At 51.8% G+C, this 14061-nt stretch overlaps 10 non-coding genes across 10 annotated transcripts; 5 read left to right on the top strand and 5 right to left on the bottom strand.

Annotated features, from left to right (window-relative positions):
* Positions 1–143: 143 nt before the first annotated feature.
* LOC126313827 (5S ribosomal RNA) lies at positions 144–262 on the top strand. Its single transcript, XR_007555439.1, has one exon. It is a non-coding gene; the product is annotated as a 5S ribosomal RNA (ribosomal RNA).
* A 1282-nt stretch (positions 263–1544) lies between these two features.
* LOC126313826 (5S ribosomal RNA) lies at positions 1545–1663 on the top strand. The gene has a single exon (XR_007555438.1). It is a non-coding gene; the product is annotated as a 5S ribosomal RNA (ribosomal RNA).
* A 1282-nt stretch (positions 1664–2945) lies between these two features.
* LOC126313825 (5S ribosomal RNA) lies at positions 2946–3064 on the top strand. The gene has a single exon (XR_007555437.1). It is a non-coding gene; the product is annotated as a 5S ribosomal RNA (ribosomal RNA).
* A 1282-nt stretch (positions 3065–4346) lies between these two features.
* LOC126313824 (5S ribosomal RNA) lies at positions 4347–4465 on the top strand. The gene has a single exon (XR_007555436.1). It is a non-coding gene; the product is annotated as a 5S ribosomal RNA (ribosomal RNA).
* A 1282-nt stretch (positions 4466–5747) lies between these two features.
* On the top strand, positions 5748–5866 carry LOC126313823 (5S ribosomal RNA). The gene has a single exon (XR_007555435.1). It is a non-coding gene; the product is annotated as a 5S ribosomal RNA (ribosomal RNA).
* A 2073-nt stretch (positions 5867–7939) lies between these two features.
* On the bottom strand, positions 7940–8058 carry LOC126313822 (5S ribosomal RNA). Its single transcript, XR_007555434.1, has one exon. It is a non-coding gene; the product is annotated as a 5S ribosomal RNA (ribosomal RNA).
* Positions 8059–9340: 1282 nt separating this feature from the next.
* LOC126313896 (5S ribosomal RNA) lies at positions 9341–9459 on the bottom strand. Its single transcript, XR_007555501.1, has one exon. It is a non-coding gene; the product is annotated as a 5S ribosomal RNA (ribosomal RNA).
* A 1281-nt stretch (positions 9460–10740) lies between these two features.
* On the bottom strand, positions 10741–10859 carry LOC126313895 (5S ribosomal RNA). The gene has a single exon (XR_007555500.1). It is a non-coding gene; the product is annotated as a 5S ribosomal RNA (ribosomal RNA).
* A 1281-nt stretch (positions 10860–12140) lies between these two features.
* LOC126313921 (5S ribosomal RNA) lies at positions 12141–12259 on the bottom strand. Its single transcript, XR_007555523.1, has one exon. It is a non-coding gene; the product is annotated as a 5S ribosomal RNA (ribosomal RNA).
* A 1282-nt stretch (positions 12260–13541) lies between these two features.
* On the bottom strand, positions 13542–13660 carry LOC126313821 (5S ribosomal RNA). The gene has a single exon (XR_007555433.1). It is a non-coding gene; the product is annotated as a 5S ribosomal RNA (ribosomal RNA).
* Positions 13661–14061: the final 401 nt, after the last annotated feature.

Here is a 14061-nt window from a genome sequence, read left to right as displayed (position 1 = left end):
CCACGTGGCGGCGCGCCGCACTGCGCGTCGCCTTCGAGGTGGAAGGACGTGCTTTGCGTCAAATGTGCCACCGAAAATGGCGATTGCGTGTATTGGGAGGAGAGGCGAAGCCTTCTTGTGCCGTGCGGCTACAGTATAAGGACGCCAACGGCCATACCATGTTGAATACACCGGTTCTCGTCCGATCACCGAAGTTAAGCAACATCGGGCCCGGTTAGTACTTGGATGGGTGACCGCCTGGGAACACCGGGTGCTGTTGGCTCCCTCTCTTCTTTTAAATTTTATGTCACTACACCTGCCAGCCCTCTTTTCATACAAACTCTCAGGTGCGACGAAGATGCTTCCACAAGCATTTTAAACTACTGTATTAAACGTAAGATGCGAAATTACAGTAATGAACTCAGTTTGTACAAGAATGCGCGGAGGAAGAGTGCTAGGAACTCGTTGAAAATAACGAAACACTGCGAATCGACAGATGTGCTCTTGAAATGCGTCAGAGCCTACTGTTTTGTAGGAGCGCTAAATTCCAAAAACTAACTACATTAAAAAAAACCTGTTCCCGTCCGACCACCGAAGATAAGCAACAACGTTTATATTCGGATCGGCGACCGCCTGGGAACTCTGGCTGTCTTCATTTCTTGCTTTCTTGTCGCTACCCCTGCCAGCCGTTTTTTCATGCTACCTTTCTCATGTGACAAAGATGCTTCCATACTGATTTTAAACTATCGTAAGATACGATATTAAGGAACTCAGTTTGAAAAGAGTGCGCCAAGGAAGACTTGCAAAGAGTCTCTGGAAATAACAAAACAGTATGAAGTGACAGAAATGTTGTGAAATACGTCAGGGCATATTGTTTTGTAGCAGTGCACAACGGCAAATTTGTAAACAAAAATTTACCTTTCGTCGCTACAAGAGATGGATACTTTGTCGAAAAGCCTGTGTCTTGTGTGCATGTTTTCGCACCTTTCCACGGCACGGCGCGGCACAGAGCTGCTCTGGTAGCTCCGAACGGCCGCACACGTCGCCTCGGACACGCCGGTTCGGCCCGCGCCCATCTCGCAGATGTTCCTCGTGCTTGTGCTGTCATATGGACCGCGACCCGAGCGGCAGCGAGCGGCAGTCGAGCAAAGTCGGGACAAGTCGGGACGGAAGGTGACAGCCGATTATGCACCGTGCGAATTACGCAAATATCTAGAAGCGCGACGCGTGTCAGGCAGGTGAGAACGCTTCTCTCGGTCCAGCAGGACACTGCCACACCCCGCGCAGTCCACCCGCCGCCCGGCCGCGCGCAATCCCTGCGACGGACAACAATAACAAGGTGCGTCTCCCGCGAGTGTCGGAGGCCGCACGAACCAAACGAATGACAGGCGGTGCAACGAGCAGCTGTGTTGTGCGTCTGACCCACGTGGCGGCGCGCCGCACTGCGCGTCGCCTTCGAGGTGGAAGGACGTGCTTTGCGTCAAATGTGCCACCGAAAATGGCGATTGCGTGTATTGGGAGGAGAGGCGAAGCCTTCTTGTGCCGTGCGGCTACAGTATAAGGACGCCAACGGCCATACCATGTTGAATACACCGGTTCTCGTCCGATCACCGAAGTTAAGCAACATCGGGCCCGGTTAGTACTTGGATGGGTGACCGCCTGGGAACACCGGGTGCTGTTGGCTCCCTCTCTTCTTTTAAATTTTATGTCACTACACCTGCCAGCCCTCTTTTCATACAAACTCTCAGGTGCGACGAAGATGCTTCCACAAGCATTTTAAACTACTGTATTAAACGTAAGATGCGAAATTACAGTAATGAACTCAGTTTGTACAAGAATGCGCGGAGGAAGAGTGCTAGGAACTCGTTGAAAATAACGAAACACTGCGAATCGACAGATGTGCTCTTGAAATGCGTCAGAGCCTACTGTTTTGTAGGAGCGCTAAATTCCAAAAACTAACTACATTAAAAAAAACCTGTTCCCGTCCGACCACCGAAGATAAGCAACAACGTTTATATTCGGATCGGCGACCGCCTGGGAACTCTGGCTGTCTTCATTTCTTGCTTTCTTGTCGCTACCCCTGCCAGCCGTTTTTTCATGCTACCTTTCTCATGTGACAAAGATGCTTCCATACTGATTTTAAACTATCGTAAGATACGATATTAAGGAACTCAGTTTGAAAAGAGTGCGCCAAGGAAGACTTGCAAAGAGTCTCTGGAAATAACAAAACAGTATGAAGTGACAGAAATGTTGTGAAATACGTCAGGGCATATTGTTTTGTAGCAGTGCACAACGGCAAATTTGTAAACAAAAATTTACCTTTCGTCGCTACAAGAGATGGATACTTTGTCGAAAAGCCTGTGTCTTGTGTGCATGTTTTCGCACCTTTCCACGGCACGGCGCGGCACAGAGCTGCTCTGGTAGCTCCGAACGGCCGCACACGTCGCCTCGGACACGCCGGTTCGGCCCGCGCCCATCTCGCAGATGTTCCTCGTGCTTGTGCTGTCATATGGACCGCGACCCGAGCGGCAGCGAGCGGCAGTCGAGCAAAGTCGGGACAAGTCGGGACGGAAGGTGACAGCCGATTATGCACCGTGCGAATTACGCAAATATCTAGAAGCGCGACGCGTGTCAGGCAGGTGAGAACGCTTCTCTCGGTCCAGCAGGACACTGCCACACCCCGCGCAGTCCACCCGCCGCCCGGCCGCGCGCAATCCCTGCGACGGACAACAATAACAAGGTGCGTCTCCCGCGAGTGTCGGAGGCCGCACGAACCAAACGAATGACAGGCGGTGCAACGAGCAGCTGTGTTGTGCGTCTGACCCACGTGGCGGCGCGCCGCACTGCGCGTCGCCTTCGAGGTGGAAGGACGTGCTTTGCGTCAAATGTGCCACCGAAAATGGCGATTGCGTGTATTGGGAGGAGAGGCGAAGCCTTCTTGTGCCGTGCGGCTACAGTATAAGGACGCCAACGGCCATACCATGTTGAATACACCGGTTCTCGTCCGATCACCGAAGTTAAGCAACATCGGGCCCGGTTAGTACTTGGATGGGTGACCGCCTGGGAACACCGGGTGCTGTTGGCTCCCTCTCTTCTTTTAAATTTTATGTCACTACACCTGCCAGCCCTCTTTTCATACAAACTCTCAGGTGCGACGAAGATGCTTCCACAAGCATTTTAAACTACTGTATTAAACGTAAGATGCGAAATTACAGTAATGAACTCAGTTTGTACAAGAATGCGCGGAGGAAGAGTGCTAGGAACTCGTTGAAAATAACGAAACACTGCGAATCGACAGATGTGCTCTTGAAATGCGTCAGAGCCTACTGTTTTGTAGGAGCGCTAAATTCCAAAAACTAACTACATTAAAAAAAACCTGTTCCCGTCCGACCACCGAAGATAAGCAACAACGTTTATATTCGGATCGGCGACCGCCTGGGAACTCTGGCTGTCTTCATTTCTTGCTTTCTTGTCGCTACCCCTGCCAGCCGTTTTTTCATGCTACCTTTCTCATGCGACAAAGATGCTTCCATACTGATTTTAAACTATCGTAAGATACGATATTAAGGAACTCAGTTTGAAAAGAGTGCGCCAAGGAAGACTTGCAAAGAGTCTCTGGAAATAACAAAACAGTATGAAGTGACAGAAATGTTGTGAAATACGTCAGGGCATATTGTTTTGTAGCAGTGCACAACGGCAAATTTGTAAACAAAAATTTACCTTTCGTCGCTACAAGAGATGGATACTTTGTCGAAAAGCCTGTGTCTTGTGTGCATGTTTTCGCACCTTTCCACGGCACGGCGCGGCACAGAGCTGCTCTGGTAGCTCCGAACGGCCGCACACGTCGCCTCGGACACGCCGGTTCGGCCCGCGCCCATCTCGCAGATGTTCCTCGTGCTTGTGCTGTCATATGGACCGCGACCCGAGCGGCAGCGAGCGGCAGTCGAGCAAAGTCGGGACAAGTCGGGACGGAAGGTGACAGCCGATTATGCACCGTGCGAATTACGCAAATATCTAGAAGCGCGACGCGTGTCAGGCAGGTGAGAACGCTTCTCTCGGTCCAGCAGGACACTGCCACACCCCGCGCAGTCCACCCGCCGCCCGGCCGCGCGCAATCCCTGCGACGGACAACAATAACAAGGTGCGTCTCCCGCGAGTGTCGGAGGCCGCACGAACCAAACGAATGACAGGCGGTGCAACGAGCAGCTGTGTTGTGCGTCTGACCCACGTGGCGGCGCGCCGCACTGCGCGTCGCCTTCGAGGTGGAAGGACGTGCTTTGCGTCAAATGTGCCACCGAAAATGGCGATTGCGTGTATTGGGAGGAGAGGCGAAGCCTTCTTGTGCCGTGCGGCTACAGTATAAGGACGCCAACGGCCATACCATGTTGAATACACCGGTTCTCGTCCGATCACCGAAGTTAAGCAACATCGGGCCCGGTTAGTACTTGGATGGGTGACCGCCTGGGAACACCGGGTGCTGTTGGCTCCCTCTCTTCTTTTAAATTTTATGTCACTACACCTGCCAGCCCTCTTTTCATACAAACTCTCAGGTGCGACGAAGATGCTTCCACAAGCATTTTAAACTACTGTATTAAACGTAAGATGCGAAATTACAGTAATGAACTCAGTTTGTACAAGAATGCGCGGAGGAAGAGTGCTAGGAACTCGTTGAAAATAACGAAACACTGCGAATCGACAGATGTGCTCTTGAAATGCGTCAGAGCCTACTGTTTTGTAGGAGCGCTAAATTCCAAAAACTAACTACATTAAAAAAAACCTGTTCCCGTCCGACCACCGAAGATAAGCAACAACGTTTATATTCGGATCGGCGACCGCCTGGGAACTCTGGCTGTCTTCATTTCTTGCTTTCTTGTCGCTACCCCTGCCAGCCGTTTTTTCATGCTACCTTTCTCATGCGACAAAGATGCTTCCATACTGATTTTAAACTATCGTAAGATACGATATTAAGGAACTCAGTTTGAAAAGAGTGCGCCAAGGAAGACTTGCAAAGAGTCTCTGGAAATAACAAAACAGTATGAAGTGACAGAAATGTTGTGAAATACGTCAGGGCATATTGTTTTGTAGCAGTGCACAACGGCAAATTTGTAAACAAAAATTTACCTTTCGTCGCTACAAGAGATGGATACTTTGTCGAAAAGCCTGTGTCTTGTGTGCATGTTTTCGCACCTTTCCACGGCACGGCGCGGCACAGAGCTGCTCTGGTAGCTCCGAACGGCCGCACACGTCGCCTCGGACACGCCGGTTCGGCCCGCGCCCATCTCGCAGATGTTCCTCGTGCTTGTGCTGTCATATGGACCGCGACCCGAGCGGCAGCGAGCGGCAGTCGAGCAAAGTCGGGACAAGTCGGGACGGAAGGTGACAGCCGATTATGCACCGTGCGAATTACGCAAATATCTAGAAGCGCGACGCGTGTCAGGCAGGTGAGAACGCTTCTCTCGGTCCAGCAGGACACTGCCACACCCCGCGCAGTCCACCCGCCGCCCGGCCGCGCGCAATCCCTGCGACGGACAACAATAACAAGGTGCGTCTCCCGCGAGTGTCGGAGGCCGCACGAACCAAACGAATGACAGGCGGTGCAACGAGCAGCTGTGTTGTGCGTCTGACCCACGTGGCGGCGCGCCGCACTGCGCGTCGCCTTCGAGGTGGAAGGACGTGCTTTGCGTCAAATGTGCCACCGAAAATGGCGATTGCGTGTATTGGGAGGAGAGGCGAAGCCTTCTTGTGCCGTGCGGCTACAGTATAAGGACGCCAACGGCCATACCATGTTGAATACACCGGTTCTCGTCCGATCACCGAAGTTAAGCAACATCGGGCCCGGTTAGTACTTGGATGGGTGACCGCCTGGGAACACCGGGTGCTGTTGGCTCCCTCTCTTCTTTTAAATTTTATGTCACTACACCTGCCAGCCCTCTTTTCATACAAACTCTCAGGTGCGACGAAGATGCTTCCACAAGCATTTTAAACTACTGTATTAAACGTAAGATGCGAAATTACAGTAATGAACTCAGTTTGTACAAGAATGCGCGGAGGAAGAGTGCTAGGAACTCGTTGAAAATAACGAAACACTGCGAATCGACAGATGTGCTCTTGAAATGCGTCAGAGCCTACTGTTTTGTAGGAGCGCTAAATTCCAAAAACTAACTACATTAAAAAAAACCTGTTCCCGTCCGACCACCGAAGATAAGCAACAACGTTTATATTCGGATCGGCGACCGCCTGGGAACTCTGGCTGTCTTCATTTCTTGCTTTCTTGTCGCTACCCCTGCCAGCCGTTTTTTCATGCTACCTTTCTCATGTGACAAAGATGCTTCCATACTGATTTTAAACTATCGTAAGATACGATATTAAGGAACTCAGTTTGAAAAGAGTGCGCCAAGGAAGACTTGCAAAGAGTCTCTGGAAATAACAAAACAGTATGAAGTGACAGAAATGTTGTGAAATACGTCAGGGCATATTGTTTTGTAGCAGTGCACAACGGCAAATTTGTAAACAAAAATTTACCTTTCGTCGCTACAAGAGATGGATACTTTGTCGAAAAGCCTGTGTCTTGTGTGCATGTTTTCGCACCTTTCCACGGCACGGCGCGGCACAGAGCTGCTCTGGTAGCTCCGAACGGCCGCACACGTCGCCTCGGACACGCCGGTTCGGCCCGCGCCCATCTCGCAGATGTTCCTCGTGCTTGTGCTGTCATATGGACCGCGACCCGAGCGGCAGCGAGCGGCAGTCGAGCAAAGTCGGGACAAGTCGGGACGGAAGGTGACAGCCGATTATGCACCGTGCGAATTACGCAAATATCTAGAAGCGCGACGCGTGTCAGGCAGGTGAGAACGCTTCTCTCGGTCCAGCAGGACACTGCCACACCCCGCGCAGTCCACCCGCCGCCCGGCCGCGCGCAATCCCTGCGACGGACAACAATAACAAGGTGCGTCTCCCGCGAGTGTAGGAGGCCGCACGAACCAAACGAATGACAGGCGGTGCAACGAGCAGCTGTGTTGTGCGTCTGACCCACGTGGCGGCGCGCCGCACTGCGCGTCGCCTTCGAGGTGGAAGGACGTGCTTTGCGTCAAATGTGCCTGCTCGACTGCCGCTCGCTGCCGCTCGGGTCGCGGTCCATATGACAGCACAAGCACGAGGAACATCTGCGAGATGGGCGCGGGCCGAACCGGCGTGTCCGAGGCGACGTGTGCGGCCGTTCGGAGCTACCAGAGCAGCTCTGTGCCGCGCCGTGCCGTGGAAAGGTGCGAAAACATGCACACATGACACAGGCTTTTCGACAAAGTATCCATCTCTTGTAGCGACGAAAGGTAAATTTTTGTTTACAAATTTGCCGTTGTGCACTGCTACAAAACAATATGCCCTGACGTATTTCACAACATTTCTGTCACTTCATACTGTTTTGTTATTTCCAGAGACTCTTTGCAAGTCTTCCTTGGCGCACTCTTTTCAAATTGAGTTCCTTAATATCGTATCTTACGATAGTTTAAAATCAGTATGGAAGCATCTTTGTCACATGAGAAAGGTAGCATGAAAAAACGGCTGGCAGGGGTAGCGACAAGAAAGCAAGAAATGAAGACAGCCAGAGTTCCCAGGCGGTCGCCGATCCGAATATAAACGTTGTTGCTTATCTTCGGTGGTCGGACGGGAACAGGTTTTTTTTAATGTAGTTAGTTTTTGGAATTTAGCGCTCCTACAAAACAGTAGGCTCTGACGCATTTCAAGAGCACATCTGTCGATTCGCAGTGTTTCGTTATTTTCAACGAGTTCCTAGCACTCTTCCTCCGCGCATTCTTGTACAAACTGAGTTCATTACTGTAATTTCGCATCTTACGTTTAATACAGTAGTTTAAAATGCTTGTGGAAGCATCTTCGTCGCACCTGAGAGTTTGTATGAAAAGAGGGCTGGCAGGTGTAGTGACATAAAATTTAAAAGAAGAGAGGGAGCCAACAGCACCCGGTGTTCCCAGGCGGTCACCCATCCAAGTACTAACCGGGCCCGATGTTGCTTAACTTCGGTGATCGGACGAGAACCGGTGTATTCAACATGGTATGGCCGTTGGCGTCCTTATACTGTAGCCGCACGGCACAAGAACGCTTCGCCTCTCCTCCCAATACACGCAATCGCCATTTTCGGTGGCACATTTGACGCAAAGCACGTCCTTCCACCTCGAAGGCGACGCGCAGTGCGGCGCGCCGCCACGTGGGTCAGACGCACAACACAGCTGCTCGTTGCACCGCCTGTCATTCGTTTGGTTCGTGCGGCCTCCGACACTCGCGGGAGACGCACCTTGTTATTGTTGTCCGTCGCAGGGATTGCGCGCGGCCGGGCGGCGGGTGGACTGCGCGGGGTGTGGCAGTGTCCTGCTGGACCGAGAGAAGCGTTCTCACCTGCCTGACACGCGTCGCGCTTCTAGATATTTGCGTAATTCGCACGGTGCATAATCGGCTGTCACCTTCCGTCCCGACTTGTCCCGACTTTGCTCGACTGCCGCTCGCTGCCGCTCGGGTCGCGGTCCATATGACAGCACAAGCACGAGGAACATCTGCGAGATGGGCGCGGGCCGAACCGGCGTGTCCGAGGCGACGTGTGCGGCCGTTCGGAGCTACCAGAGCAGCTCTGTGCCGCGCCGTGCCGTGGAAAGGTGCGAAAACATGCACACAAGACACAGGCTTTTCGACAAAGTATCCATCTCTTGTAGCGACGAAAGGTAAATTTTTGTTTACAAATTTGCCGTTGTGCACTGCTACAAAACAATATGCCCTGACGTATTTCACAACATTTCTGTCACTTCATACTGTTTTGTTATTTCCAGAGACTCTTTGCAAGTCTTCCTTGGCGCACTCTTTTCAAACTGAGTTCCTTAATATCGTATCTTACGATAGTTTAAAATCAGTATGGAAGCATCTTTGTCACATGAGAAAGGTAGCATGAAAAAACGGCTGGCAGGGGTAGCGACAAGAAAGCAAGAAATGAAGACAGCCAGAGTTCCCAGGCGGTCGCCGATCCGAATATAAACGTTGTTGCTTATCTTCGGTGGTCGGACGGGAACAGGTTTTTTTTAATGTAGTTAGTTTTTGGAATTTAGCGCTCCTACAAAACAGTAGGCTCTGACGCATTTCAAGAGCACATCTGTCGATTCGCAGTGTTTCGTTATTTTCAACGAGTTCCTAGCACTCTTCCTCCGCGCATTCTTGTACAAACTGAGTTCATTACTGTAATTTCGCATCTTACGTTTAATACAGTAGTTTAAAATGCTTGTGGAAGCATCTTCGTCGCACCTGAGAGTTTGTATGAAAAGAGGGCTGGCAGGTGTAGTGACATAAAATTTAAAGGAAGAGAGGGAGCCAACAGCACCCGGTGTTCCCAGGCGGTCACCCATCCAAGTACTAACCGGGCCCGATGTTGCTTAACTTCAGTGATCGGACGAGAACCGGTGTATTCAACATGGTATGGCCGTTGGCGTCCTTATACTGTAGCCGCACGGCACAAGAAGGCTTCGCCTCTCCTCCCAATACACGCAATCGCCATTTTCGGTGGCACATTTGACGCAAAGCACGTCCTTCCACCTCGAAGGCGACGCGCAGTGCGGCGCGCCGCCACGTGGGTCAGACGCACAACACAGCTGCTCGTTGCACCGCCTGTCATTCGTTTGGTTCGTGCGGCCTCCGACACTCGCGGGAGACGCACCTTGTTATTGTTGTCCGTCGCAGGGATTGCGCGCGGCCGGGCGGCGGGTGGACTGCGCGGGGTGTGGCAGTGTCCTGCTGGACCGAGAGAAGCGTTCTCACCTGCCTGACACGCGTCGCGCTTCTAGATATTTGCGTAATTCGCACGGTGCATAATCGGCTGTCACCTTCCGTCCCGACTTGTCCCGACTTTGCTCGACTGCCGCTCGCTGCCGCTCGGGTCGCGGTCCATGTGACAGCACAAGCACGAGGAACATCTGCGAATGGGCGCGGGCCGAACCGGCGTGTCCGAGGCGACGTGTGCGGCCGTTCGGAGCTACCAGAGCAGCTCTGTGCCGCGCCGTGCCGTGGAAAGGTGCGAAAGCATGCACACAAGACACAGGCTTTTCGACAAAGTATCCATCTCTTGTAGCGACGAAAGGTAAATTTTTGTTTACAAATTTGCCGTTGTGCACTGCTACAAAACAATATGCCCTGACGTATTTCACAACATTTCTGTCACTTCATACTGTTTTGTTATTTCCAGAGACTCTTTGCAAGTCTTCCTTGGCGCACTCTTTTCAAACTGAGTTCCTTAATATCGTATCTTACGATAGTTTAAAATCAGTATGGAAGCATCTTTGTCACATGAGAAAGGTAGCATGAAAAAACGGCTGGCAGGGGTAGCGACAAGAAAGCAAGAAATGAAGACAGCCAGAGTTCCCAGGCGGTCGCCGATCCGAATATAAACGTTGTTGCTTATCTTCGGTGGTCGGACGGGAACAGGTTTTTTTTAATGTAGTTAGTTTTTGGAATTTAGCGCTCCTACAAAACAGTAGGCTCTGACGCATTTCAAGAGCACATCTGTCGATTCGCAGTGTTTCGTTATTTTCAACGAGTTCCTAGCACTCTTCCTCCGCGCATTCTTGTACAAACTGAGTTCATTACTGTAATTTCGCATCTTACGTTTAATACAGTAGTTTAAAATGCTTGTGGAAGCATCTTCGTCGCACCTGAGAGTTTGTATGAAAAGAGGGCTGGCAGGTGTAGTGACATAAAATTTAAAGGAAGAGAGGGAGCCAACAGCACCCGGTGTTCCCAGGCGGTCACCCATCCAAGTACTAACCGGGCCCGATGTTGCTTAACTTCAGTGATCGGACGAGAACCGGTGTATTCAACATGGTATGGCCGTTGGCGTCCTTATACTGTAGCCGCACGGCACAAGAAGGCTTCGCCTCTCCTCCCAATACACGCAATCGCCATTTTCGGTGGCACATTTGACGCAAAGCACGTCCTTCCACCTCGAAGGCGACGCGCAGTGCGGCGCGCCGCCACGTGGGTCAGACGCACAACACAGCTGCTCGTTGCACCGCCTGTCATTCGTTTGGTTCGTGCGGCCTCCGACACTCGCGGGAGACGCACCTTGTTATTGTTGTCCGTCGCAGGGATTGCGCGCGGCCGGGCGGCGGGTGGACTGCGCGGGGTGTGGCAGTGTCCTGCTGGACCGAGAGAAGCGTTCTCACCTGCCTGACACGCGTCGCGCTTCTAGATATTTGCGTAATTCGCACGGTGCATAATCGGCTGTCACCTTCCGTCCCGACTTGTCCCGACTTTGCTCGACTGCCGCTCGCTGCCGCTCGGGTCGCGGTCCATGTGACAGCACAAGCACGAGGAACATCTGCGAATGGGCGCGGGCCGAACCGGCGTGTCCGAGGCGACGTGTGCGGCCGTTCGGAGCTACCAGAGCAGCTCTGTGCCGCGCCGTGCCGTGGAAAGGTGCGAAAGCATGCACACAAGACACAGGCTTTTCGACAAAGTATCCATCTCTTGTAGCGACGAAAGGTAAATTTTTGTTTACAAATTTGCCGTTGTGCACTGCTACAAAACAATATGCCCTGACGTATTTCACAACATTTCTGTCACTTCATACTGTTTTGTTATTTCCAGAGACTCTTTGCAAGTCTTCCTTGGCGCACTCTTTTCAAATTGAGTTCCTTAATATCGTATCTTACGATAGTTTAAAATCAGTATGGAAGCATCTTTGTCACATGAGAAAGGTAGCATGAAAAAACGGCTGGCAGGGGTAGCGACAAGAAAGCAAGAAATGAAGACAGCCAGAGTTCCCAGGCGGTCGCCGATCCGAATATAAACGTTGTTGCTTATCTTCGGTGGTCGGACGGGAACAGGTTTTTTTTAATGTAGTTAGTTTTTGGAATTTAGCGCTCCTACAAAACAGTAGGCTCTGACGCATTTCAAGAGCACATCTGTCGATTCGCAGTGTTTCGTTATTTTCAACGAGTACCTAGCACTCTTCCTCCGCGCATTCTTGTACAAACTGAGTTCATTACTGTAATTTCGCATCTTACGTTTAATACAGTAGTTTAAAATGCTTGTGGAAGCATCTTCGTCGCACCTGAGAGTTTGTATGAAAAGAGGGCTGGCAGGTGTAGTGACATAAAATTTAAAAGAAGAGAGGGAGCCAACAGCACCCAGTGTTCCCAGGCGGTCACCCATCCAAGTACTAACCGGGCCCGATGTTGCTTAACTTTGGTGATCGGACGAGAACCGGTGTATTCAACATGGTATGGCCGTTGGCGTCCTTATACTGTAGCCGCACGGCACAAGAAGGCTTCGCCTCTCCTCCCAATACACGCAATCGCCATTTTCGGTGGCACATTTGACGCAAAGCACGTCCTTCCACCTCGAAGGCGACGCGCAGTGCGGCGCGCCGCCACGTGGGTCAGACGCACAACACAGCTGCTCGTTGCACCGCCTGTCATTCGTTTGGTTCGTGCGGCCTCCGACACTCGCGGGAGACGCACCTTGTTATTGTTGTCCGTCGCAGGGATTGCGCGCGGCCGGGCGGCGGGTGGACTGCGCGGGGTGTGGCAGTGTCCTGCTGGACCGAGAGAAGCGTTCTCACCTGCCTGACACGCGTCGCGCTTCTAGATATTTGCGTAATTCGCACGGTGCATAATCGGCTGTCACCTTCCGTCCCGACTTGTCCCGACTTTGCTCGACTGCCGCTCGCTGCCGCTCGGGTCGCGGTCCATGTGACAGCACAAGCACGAGGAACATCTGCGAGATGGGCGCGGGCCGAACCGGCGTGTCCGAGGCCACGTGTGCGGCCGTTCGGAGCTACCAGAGCAGCTCTGTGCCGCGCCGTGCCGTGGAAAGGTGCGAAAACATGCACACAAGACACAGGCTTTTCGACAAAGTATCCATCTCTTGTAGCGACGAAAGGTAAATTTTTGTTTACAAATTTGCCGTTGTGCACTGCTACAAAACAATATGCCCTGACGTATTTCACAACATTTCTGTCACTTCATACTGTTTTGTTATTTCCAGAGACTCTTTGCAAGTCTTCCTTGGCGCACTCTTTTCAAACTGAGTTCCTTAATATCGTATCTTACGATAGTTTAAAATCAGTATGGAAGCATCTTTGTCACATGAGAAAGGTAGCATGAAAAAACGGCTGGCAGGGGTAGCGACAAGAAAGCAAGAAATGAAGACAGCCAGAGTTCCCAGGCGGTCGCCGATCCGAATATAAACGTTGTTGCTTATCTTCGGTGGTCGGACGGGAACAGGTTTTTTTTAATGTAGTTAGTTTTTGGAATTTAGCGCTCCTACAAAACAGTAGGCTCTGACGCATTTCAAGAGCACATCTGTCGATTCGCAGTGTTTCGTTATTTTCAACGAGTTCCTAGCACTCTTCCTCCGCGCATTCTTGTACAAACTGAGTTCATTACTGTAATTTCGCATCTTACGTTTAATACAGTAGTTTAAAATGCTTGTGGAAGCATCTTCGTCGCACCTGAGAGTTTGTATGAAAAGAGGGCTGGCAGGTGTAGTGACATAAAATTTAAAGGAAGAGAGGGAGCCAACAGCACCCGGTGTTCCCAGGCGGTCACCCATCCAAGTACTAACCGGGCCCGATGTTGCTTAACTTCGGTGATCGGACGAGAACCGGTGTATTCAACATGGTATGGCCGTTGGCGTCCTTATACTGTAGCCGCACGGCACAAGAAGGCTTCGCCTCTCCTCCCAATACACGCAATCGCCATTTTCGGTGGCACATTTGACGCAAAGCACGTCCTTCCACCTCGAAGGCGACGCGCAGTGCGGCGCGCCGCCACGTGGGTCAGACGCACAACACAGCTGCTCGTTGCACCGCCTGTCATTCGTTTGGTTCGTGCGGCCTCCGACACTCGCGGGAGACGCACCTTGTTATTGTTGTCCGTCGCAGGGATTGCGCGCGGCCGGGCGGCGGGTGGACTGCGCGGGGTGTGGCAGTGTCCTGCTGGACCGAGAGAAGCGTTCTCACCTGCCTGACACGCGTCGCGCTTCTAGATATTTGCGTAATTCGCACGGTGCATAATCGGCTGTCACCTTCCGTCC

Source organism: Schistocerca gregaria, unplaced genomic scaffold (genome assembly GCF_023897955.1).
Source record: "Schistocerca gregaria isolate iqSchGreg1 unplaced genomic scaffold, iqSchGreg1.2 ptg000507l, whole genome shotgun sequence".
Classification (NCBI taxonomy): Eukaryota; Metazoa; Arthropoda; class Insecta; order Orthoptera; family Acrididae; genus Schistocerca; species Schistocerca gregaria.
Note: the sequence above shows the minus strand (reverse complement) of the source record. Positions and strands in the feature narration are given on the sequence as shown.